The sequence below is a fragment of the Arachis ipaensis genome, chromosome B6 (genome assembly GCF_059453495.1).
Source record: "Arachis ipaensis isolate K30076 ecotype BB chromosome B6, ASM5945349v1, whole genome shotgun sequence".
Classification (NCBI taxonomy): Eukaryota; Viridiplantae; Streptophyta; class Magnoliopsida; order Fabales; family Fabaceae; genus Arachis; species Arachis ipaensis.
The window spans coordinates 22578356-22587369 of NC_142441.1; the positions used below are offsets into that span (position 1 = coordinate 22578356).

The 9014-nt window shown below is 36.7% G+C and overlaps 1 non-coding gene across 1 annotated transcript; it reads left to right on the plus strand.

Moving 5' to 3' along the window:
- The first annotated feature begins 496 nt into the window (after positions 1 to 496).
- On the plus strand, positions 497 to 604 carry LOC148554864 (small nucleolar RNA R71). The gene has a single exon (XR_015887178.1). It is a non-coding gene; the product is annotated as a small nucleolar RNA R71 (small nucleolar RNA).
- Positions 605 to 9014: the final 8410 nt, after the last annotated feature.

The following is a 9014-nucleotide window of genomic DNA, read 5'->3' on the forward strand; positions in this document are numbered from 1 at the left end:
ACCTGTTTCTTCCACCATTATTAAAGCCTTGTTGAGGCTTTTGATCCTTCCATGAGAAATTTGGATGATTTTTCCATGATGGATTATAGGTGTTTCCATAAGGTTCACCCATGTAATTTACCTCTGCTATTGCAGGGTTCTCAGGATCATAAGCTTCTTCTTCAGGAGAAGCCTCTTGAGTACTGTTGGATGCAGCTTGCATTCCATTCAGACTCTGAGAAATCATATTGACTTGCTGAGTCAATATTTTATTCTGAGCCAATATGGCATTCAGAGTATCAATTTCAAGAACTCCCTTCTTCATAGGCGTCCCATTATTCACAGGATTCCTCTCAGAAGTGTACATGAACTGGTTATTAGCAACCATGTTAATGAGTTCTTGAGCTTCTGCAGGCGTTTTCTTTAGGTGAATGGATCCACCTGCAGAAGTATCCAATGACATCTTTGATAACTCAGATAAACCATCATAGAAGATATCCAGGATGGTCCATTCTGAAAGCATGTCAGAAGGACACTTTTTGGTCAGCTGCTTGTATCTTTCCCAAGCTTCATAGAGGGATTCACCTTCTTTCTGTCTAAAGGTTTGAACATCAGCTCTAAGCTTGCTCAGCTTTTGAGGAGGAAAGAACTTGGCTAAGAAAGTCGTGACCAGCTTATCCCAAGAGTTCAGGCTGTCTTTGGGTTGAGAGTCCAACCACACTCTAGCTCTGTCTCTTACAACAAAAGGGAAAAGCATGAGCCTGTAGACTTCAGGATTTACTCCATTAGTCTTAACAGTATCACAGATCTGTAAGAATTCAGTTAAGAACTGAAAAGGATCTTCAGATGGAAGTCCATGAAACTTGCAGTTCTGCTGCATCAGAGAAACTAGCTGAGGTTTCAGCTCAAAATTGTTTGCTCCAATGGTAGGAATGGAGATGCTTCTTCCATGTAAATTGGAATTAGGTGCAGTAAAGTCACCAAGCATTCTCTCTGGATTGTTGTAATTTAGCTTCTCTTAGTTTTCTCTTCAGAGTCCTTTCAGGTTCTGGATCTGCTTCAACAAAAATATTCTTGTCCTTGCTCCTGCTGATATGAAAAAGAGAGAACAGAAAAATAATAATAATAGGGGTCTTTTTTACCACAGTATAGAGGTCCCAGTGTGAGTAGAAGAAAAGAAGAAGAAGAAATTCGAACACAGATGGAAGAGGGGGTTCGAATTTGGGTGGGATGAAGTGTTAATAGATGAATAAATAAATAGAAGGAGATGAGAGAGAAGGAGAATTTTCGAAAATAATTTTTGAAAAAGAGTTAGTGATTTTCGAAAATAGTTTTTGAAAAATGTTAGTAATTTTCGAAAATTAAGATTTAAAATTTGAAATAATTAGTTAATTAAAAAGAGATTTTGAAAAAGGGGGAGATATTTTCGAAAATTAGAGAGAGAGAGAGTTAGTTAGGTTGTTTTGAAAAAGATAAGAAACAAACAAAAAGTTAGTTAGTTAGTTGAAACAAATTTTGAAAAGATAAGAAGTTAGGAAGTTAGAAAAGATATTTTGAAATCAAATTTTTGGAAAAGGTGAGATAAGAAGATATTTTTGAAAAGATATGATAGAAATTAGTTTTTGAAAAAACAGATTTGATTTTTAAAAATACAATTAATGACTTGATACACAAGAAATCACAAGATATGATTCTAAAACTTAAAGTTTGAATCTTTCTTAACAAGCAAGTAACAAACTTGAAATTTTTGAATCAAAACATTAATTGTTATTGTTAATTTCGAAAATTTGATATAAAAATAAGAAAAAGATTTTTGAAAAATATTTTTGGAATTTTCAAAAATAACTAAGAAATTTGAAAAAGATTTGATTTTTGAAAAAGATTTTGAAAAAGATAAGATTTTCAAATTGAAAATTTGATTTGACTCATAAGAAACAACTTGATTTTAAAATTTTTTTGAAAAAGTCAATCCAATTTTTGAATTTGATGAGAGAAAAAGGGAAAGATATTTTTTTTATTTTTGAATTTTTTTATGATGAGAGAGAAAAACATGAAAATTATGCAATGCATGAATTTTTTAGATCAAAACAATGAATGCATGCAAGAATGCTATGAATGTCAAGATGAACACCAAGAACACTATGAAGATCATGATGAACATCAAGAACATATTTAAAAAAAAATTTATGCAAAGAAAACATGCAAATGCAAAGATCAAACAAGAAGACTTACCAAGAACAACTTGAAGATCATGAAGAACACTATGAATGCATGAATTTTCGAAAAATGCAATATGAATATGCAATTGACACCAAACTTATAACATGACTCAAGACTCAAACAAGAACACAGAAATATTTTTTATTTTTATGATTTTATGATTTTTTTGTATTTTCTTTTAATTTTTTCGAAAATCATTTTAAAAAAGAAAAATAAAGATTCCAAAATTTTTAATATGAATTCCAGGAATCTTATACTCTTTAGTCTAAAGCTCCAATCAAAGGGTCAGGCATGGCTTACTAGCCAGCCAAGCTTTAGAATGGAATTACATCCATTGAGGTGATTAGTTGAAGACCAATCCCAAAGGAGTTTGGATATGGCTTTACAGCCAGCCAGGCTTTAACATGCTTCATGAAATTCTAGAATTCATTCTTAAAAATTCTGAAGAAAAATATATTTTTGAAAACATTTTTATTTTAAATTTATTTTTTCGAAAACAAAAGAAAAATTTTTGAAAGATTTTTGAAAACTTTTTTGAAAACAAAATAAAAAGAAAATTACCTAATCTGAGCAACAAGATGAACCGTTAGTTGTCCAAACTCAAACAATCCCCGGCAATGGCGCCAAAAACTTGGTGCGCAGAAATTGTGATTACACTTTGATTATGTAAAATTCATCGCTCTTTCTTTCCCTGGTAATGGCGCCAAAAACATGATGCCAATACCATGGTTCACAACTTCGCACAACTAACCAGCAAGTGCACTGGGTCGTCCAAGTAATACCTTACGTGAGTAAGGGTCGAATCCCACGGAGATTGTTGGTATGAAGCAAGCTATGGTCACCTTGTAAATCTCAGTCAGGCAGAAATAAAATAGTAATGGGGTTTTCGAAATTAATTAATAAAAGAAGGATAGAAATACTTATGTAAATCATTGGTGAGAATTTCAGATAAGCGTATGGAGATGCAATCGTTCCTCTGAACCTCTGCTTTCCTGCTATCTTCATCCAATCAGTCTTACTCCCTTCCATGGCTGGCTTTATGTAATGCGTCACCATTGTCAATGGCTACTTTCGGTCTTCTCTCGGGAAAATGATCCAAATGCCCTGTCATGGCACGGCTAATCGTCTGGAGGCATCACCCTTGTCAATGGTTACATCCTCTCCTCTCAGTGAAAGTGGTCAACGCACCCTGTCACGGCACGGCTATTCATCTGTCGGTTCTCGATCATGCTGGAATAGGATTTACTATCCTTTTGCGTCTATCACTACGCCCAGCAATCGTGAGTTTGAAGCTCGTCACAGTCATTCAATCATTGAATCCTACTCGGAATACCACAGACAAGGTTTAGACTTTCCGGATTCTTTTGAATGCCGCCATCATTCTAGCTTACACCACGAAGATTCTGATTAAGAGATCTAAGAGATACTCATTCAATCTAATGTAGAACGGAAGTGGTTGTCAGGCACGCGTTCATAGGGAATGATGATGATTGTCACGTTCATCACATTCAGGTTGAAGTGCGAATGAATATCTTAGAAGCGGAATAAGATGAATTGAATAGAAAACAGTAGTACTTTGCATTAATCTTTGAGGAACAGCAGAGCTCCACACCTTAATCTATGGAGTGTAGAAACTCTACTGTTAAAAATACATAAGTGAATAGAGGGTAAGCATGGCCGAATGGCCAGCCTCCCATGGAGGTCTAGAGATCTAAAAATGATCAAAAGATATCTAATACAATAGTAAAAGGTCCTATTTATAATAAACTAGCTACTAGGGTTTACAGAAGTAAGTAATTGATGCATAAATCCACTTCCGGGGCCCACTTGGTGTGTGCTTGGGCTGAGCTTGAATGTTACACATGCAGAGGTCATTCTTGGAGTTGAACGCCAACTTTTGTGCCAGTTTGGGCGTTGAACTCTACTTTGCAACTTGTTTCTGGCGCTGGACGCCAGAATTGGGCAGAGAGCTGGCGTTGAACGCCAGTTTGCGTCATCTAAACTTGGGCAAAGTATAGACTATTATACATCCTGGAAAGCCCTGGATGTCTACTTTCCAACGCAATTGGAAGCGTGCCATTTCGAGTTCTGTAGCGCCAGAAAATCCATTTTGAGTGCAGGGAGGTCAGAATCCAACAGCATCAGCAGTCCTTCTTCAACCTCTGAATCTGATTTTTGCTCAAGTCCCTCAATTTCAGCCAGAAAATACCTGAAATCACATAAAAACACACAAACTCATAGTAAAATCCAGAAATGTGAATTTAACATAAAAACTAATGAAAACATCCCTAAAAGTAACTAGATTCTACTAAAAACGTACTAAAAACAATGCCAAAAAGCGTATAAATTATCCGCTCATTAGAAAGCTAAGTACATATATATATACAACACAGCATAACAAAATACCCCAGTAACCACTTCGCTTCAAGAGTCCAGACACCTAACGAGAAGCCTCTCGACCTGCATCTGAAAAACAACAACATAGTATGGAATGAGAACCGGAGGTTCTCAGTATGGTAAAGGTGCCACACACATAATATATAAGGTCCTGGGAATGCCAGAGGCAATCCTAGAACGCCGACACTCAGATTGTAGAGCTTAAAGTATTAAACAGAAGCCATAAAAGGTGGTTTACTAAGGATATTTAAACCTAACTTAACTTAACCTTAAATCTAAGTCCCATACTACCATTCCTCCATGCCTCCAGTTCCATCATGCATTTTCACAAACAAATAGACAGATAAAGGCAAACACAAGAAGATTACAATTACTGCAGGTAACAAATACACATTTAGCATGTCAAGTACATATAGGCATACCCAATTAAAGCACAAGCAAGTAGCTCAAGTAATATGCATATGATGCATGCCTGTCCTATGGCTGATGAGGCTCATCTGTCGGTTATCCAGCCAACCCGACAAGTCTGAATTGTCCTTAGACTATCCCCCGACGTGCATTCCCAAGAGTCTATGAATAGCTTTATCTCAAATAATCAATATTGCTCAATGGGGGTAACATTCCCGGGAATTTATATAGTGGCCGGTCACACTTACGTCGTAGGGTCAACAGAGTATCGAGTTTTCAACTTGGTACACGTGGTGGCAAGCCATGGCACTTAACCCAGGGAACCTCGTATCTCAGATCATTCAAATTCATAAGCCATTTAAATAATTCAATTATAATTCATCAATATCCACATCATTCTCAATCACATTTCATTCATCATCATACATCAATCATATTCAATCCTTATCCTTCATTATCACACCTCCCATTCCGTCCATCAATAGTTCCAAATTCAAAACATAATTCATTCTTTTCTAAATGAATCAAACTTAAAACATGCTCATTTTCTTAATAACTCAAAATCAAACCATATAACCTTTGAATCTAAATCTTTTTAAATAAGGGATAAGTATGATTTTGGTCCCTAAGGTAGAGGCTGAAAATTTATTTCGTCCCCCAACTTTTTTTCGCTCTAAAATGGTCCCCAAAGTTTCAGTTTGTTTTAAAATCGTCCTTTTTACTAATTTTATTTTTTTTATTACCAAATTACCCTTCATTAAAAAAATTATAAAATAAAATAAATATAAAATAAATATAAAATAAAAAAATAAAAAGAAGAAAGAAAGGGATACGAGAAGGAAGGGGGCGCGCAGAAGAGGGGGGCGCAGAGGGGGAAGGAAGGGGGGAGGAGGAGGGGAGAGAGAAAGGGGACCCCCGCTGCACCACCGTCGTCGCACCACCGCCCCGCCGTCCTGCCGACCTGCACCACCGCACCATCACCAGAAGAAAGAAAGGGATACAGAGAAGTGGGGAGAGAAAGAAAGGGGGGGGCGTAGAAAGGGGGGGCGCAGAAAAGGGGGAGGGGAGGAGGGGGGGAGGAGGGGGAGAGAAGGGGGACCGCCGCTGCACTACCGCCGTCCCACCACCGCCCCGCCGCCCTGCCGCCCTGCACCACCGCACCACCACCATTTCCATTTCTTCTTCTTCTTCTTCTTCTTCTTCTTCTTCTTCTTCCCCGCCGCCCCGCCGCCTCGCCGCCCTGCACCACCGCACCACCACAATTTCTTCTTCTTCTTCTTCTTCCTCTTCTTCTTCTTCTTTCTCGCCGCCACGCCGCCCTGCCTCCCTGCCGCCCTGCACCAGCAGCACCACCATTTCTTCTTCTTCTTCTGAACTGAATTTTTTGTGAAATTTCTGGTTGTTGATTATTGTTTAAAGTGCATGTTGCTTGATTTTTCTGCTGATGATGATGATGACTATGATGATACTGGTGGTGGTGGTGGTTCTGCTTGATTGTTCTTTTTATTCCATTATCGATTGAGTTCTAAGTTATGGGTTTTCGTTTTTTTTGATTTTGGGTTCTGAGTTTTGACGATGACGATGATTTTGAGTTCTGGGTTGTTGTTCTTATATTGGTGTTTGTTTGAGTTAAGATGATTCTGAGTTTTATTGTTGTTTGTTTGAGTTCAGATTATGATTTTCTGAGTTTTGATGATGATGATTTTTTCGAGTTCTGAGTTAAGATGATTCTGAGTTTTATTGTTGTTTGTTTGAGTTCTGGGTTCAACTTCTGGGTTCAGCTTTTCTTGCTGCTGTTCTTCCACTTCTGCTTGCTGTTCTTATGATTTCAATTTGTTGATGGTTCTGATTTTCAATTTGTCATTGTTGTTGTTGTTATCCATTGTTGGTTGTTTTTTTTTTCTGCGTTTATGCATCTACTTCTGCTTCCGTTAATGTTGAGGAAGAAGAGGGGTGTTGAGGAAGAAGATGGGGGGGAGGGGAGGGGAGGGTATTTTCGTCCGAAGGACGATTTTAAAATAAACTGAAACTTTGGGGACCATTTTAGAGCGAAAAAAAGTTGGGGGACGAAATAAATTTTCAGCCTCTACTTTGGGGACCAAAATCATACTTATCCTTTTAAATAATCATATAAACAAAATCTCTAATTTTTATAAAATTTCGGCAGCATCTCCTCTAAAACTCGGACTTTGCCACCCTTTTCGGATCCAAACCTGCTTTCTTTTCAATTCAACATACCATTCCTCATCATCATAACAATCACCACAATAAATTTACTTCAGATCAACAATTATACTCATACAATATTTAAATCCAACAACCAAAATTCAACTAAAGATCATAGTTCACTAATCCTAGGCTTCTAAAACAAAATACCTCATTATCACAACAACCTCCACAATAGTTATACCTCAAATCAATAATTCATCAAATCATTAGTGAATCAACAAACACCAAACCAACCATGTTCATCAATAATAACATTCAACCATAATTCCCTTCAAATTAACATAACAACATTCACCATCCAAAATTAATAACTAATTATCTAATAAACTTCAACCAAATATATTCATCGACAAATTACTAAACATTAAACATACACCTGCATTCCAACTTATCATATGGTCATCTAGCCTAAGTTTTCACAGAACATTATATATTAAATGCAAGAAACCTAAACCATACCTTGGCCGATTCCCACGTAACGATTAAGGCACTTTAATTATAATAAACACAGCCCTTCCAAAACAAACACAGCCCTTCCAGAATTCAATAAACACTAGGCTCAGCTTCCTCCAAGTTCCAATATCCACAATTCCAAACTCCAATTATTTATTCATAACCTAATACACATTCATAACACATATATATCCAATTTAATACTCAAAGTTCAAATTCAATGAAAATAAAATAGAATTATCGAATCCTCGCCTTACCCAAGCTTCACATAAGCAAGAGTGAACATTTTCCTCAAGCTAATTGGATCCTAAAACATCAAAAATCAAAGAAATTCAATACCCCTTCTCAAAACTCGAAAATTGGGGGAAAGAGGAGACTGAGGTGAAATAGCAAGTTACCTATGAAATTGTTCCGATAGAAATGTAGAGCTCAATGCGGTGGACGCGTGGCCATAAACGGTGCGGAGATCGGACCTCGGACGGAGATGTTACGGCGTACGAACGATTGCCATAAGGGTTCGGTGAAGTTTTCGTTCTCCCTGGACGCAAGCTTTCAGCGTCACGTTGCTGAAATGAGGGAGATGCAATGCGTGGGTTCATTTAATAGGTCGGTCTGGTTGGACCGATGGTCCGGTTTGGATCCAGTTCAACCGGTTCGGCCCATTCGGTTCAATCTTGGACCGATTTTCTCAAAATTAGTGTCAAAATTCTCGTTTCGATGAGCTCTATCCTAATTTAATATAATATTCACGTTTCTAATCTTTCTTATTAAAAACTAATTTATTGAATAATTATCTACTAATTTAACCAGGGTTTACACGAATCAGAGCTAAACAAAAGGTTAATTAAATACTATTTATTCACAAGCTCAGATGCTAAGCTATAAATAATATTCACAACCAAAGCAAACTGTAGATTTTAAACACAAATTTAAATAATAATAGCAGTAAATTTAAATTATAAACTGCAGGTTCAAGCATCATCATCATAGATCAAGATAAAAACAAACAACAGCCTTTCAATTCATTCTGTTTTCTCCCTCTTTTCTCATTAAGGAGGGACACCTGCATGAAAAAAAATTCACCATATATGCAAAAAAATTGTAGAGCAGATAAAAGTGTAAAAGCCAAGCTACAGTCACCAAATCAGAGTTCAACAACTAAAATCCAAAAATAGAGCAAAAATAATGATAAACCAATGTTTCAGAAACATTTTTTTAGCAGCAACATCATAGAGCAGTCTTAAAAAAAGAAAACTCAAATACCAAAACAAAACAAAAACTATAATAAGTATAAGCAATATTCACAATCAGACCAATATGCATACTCA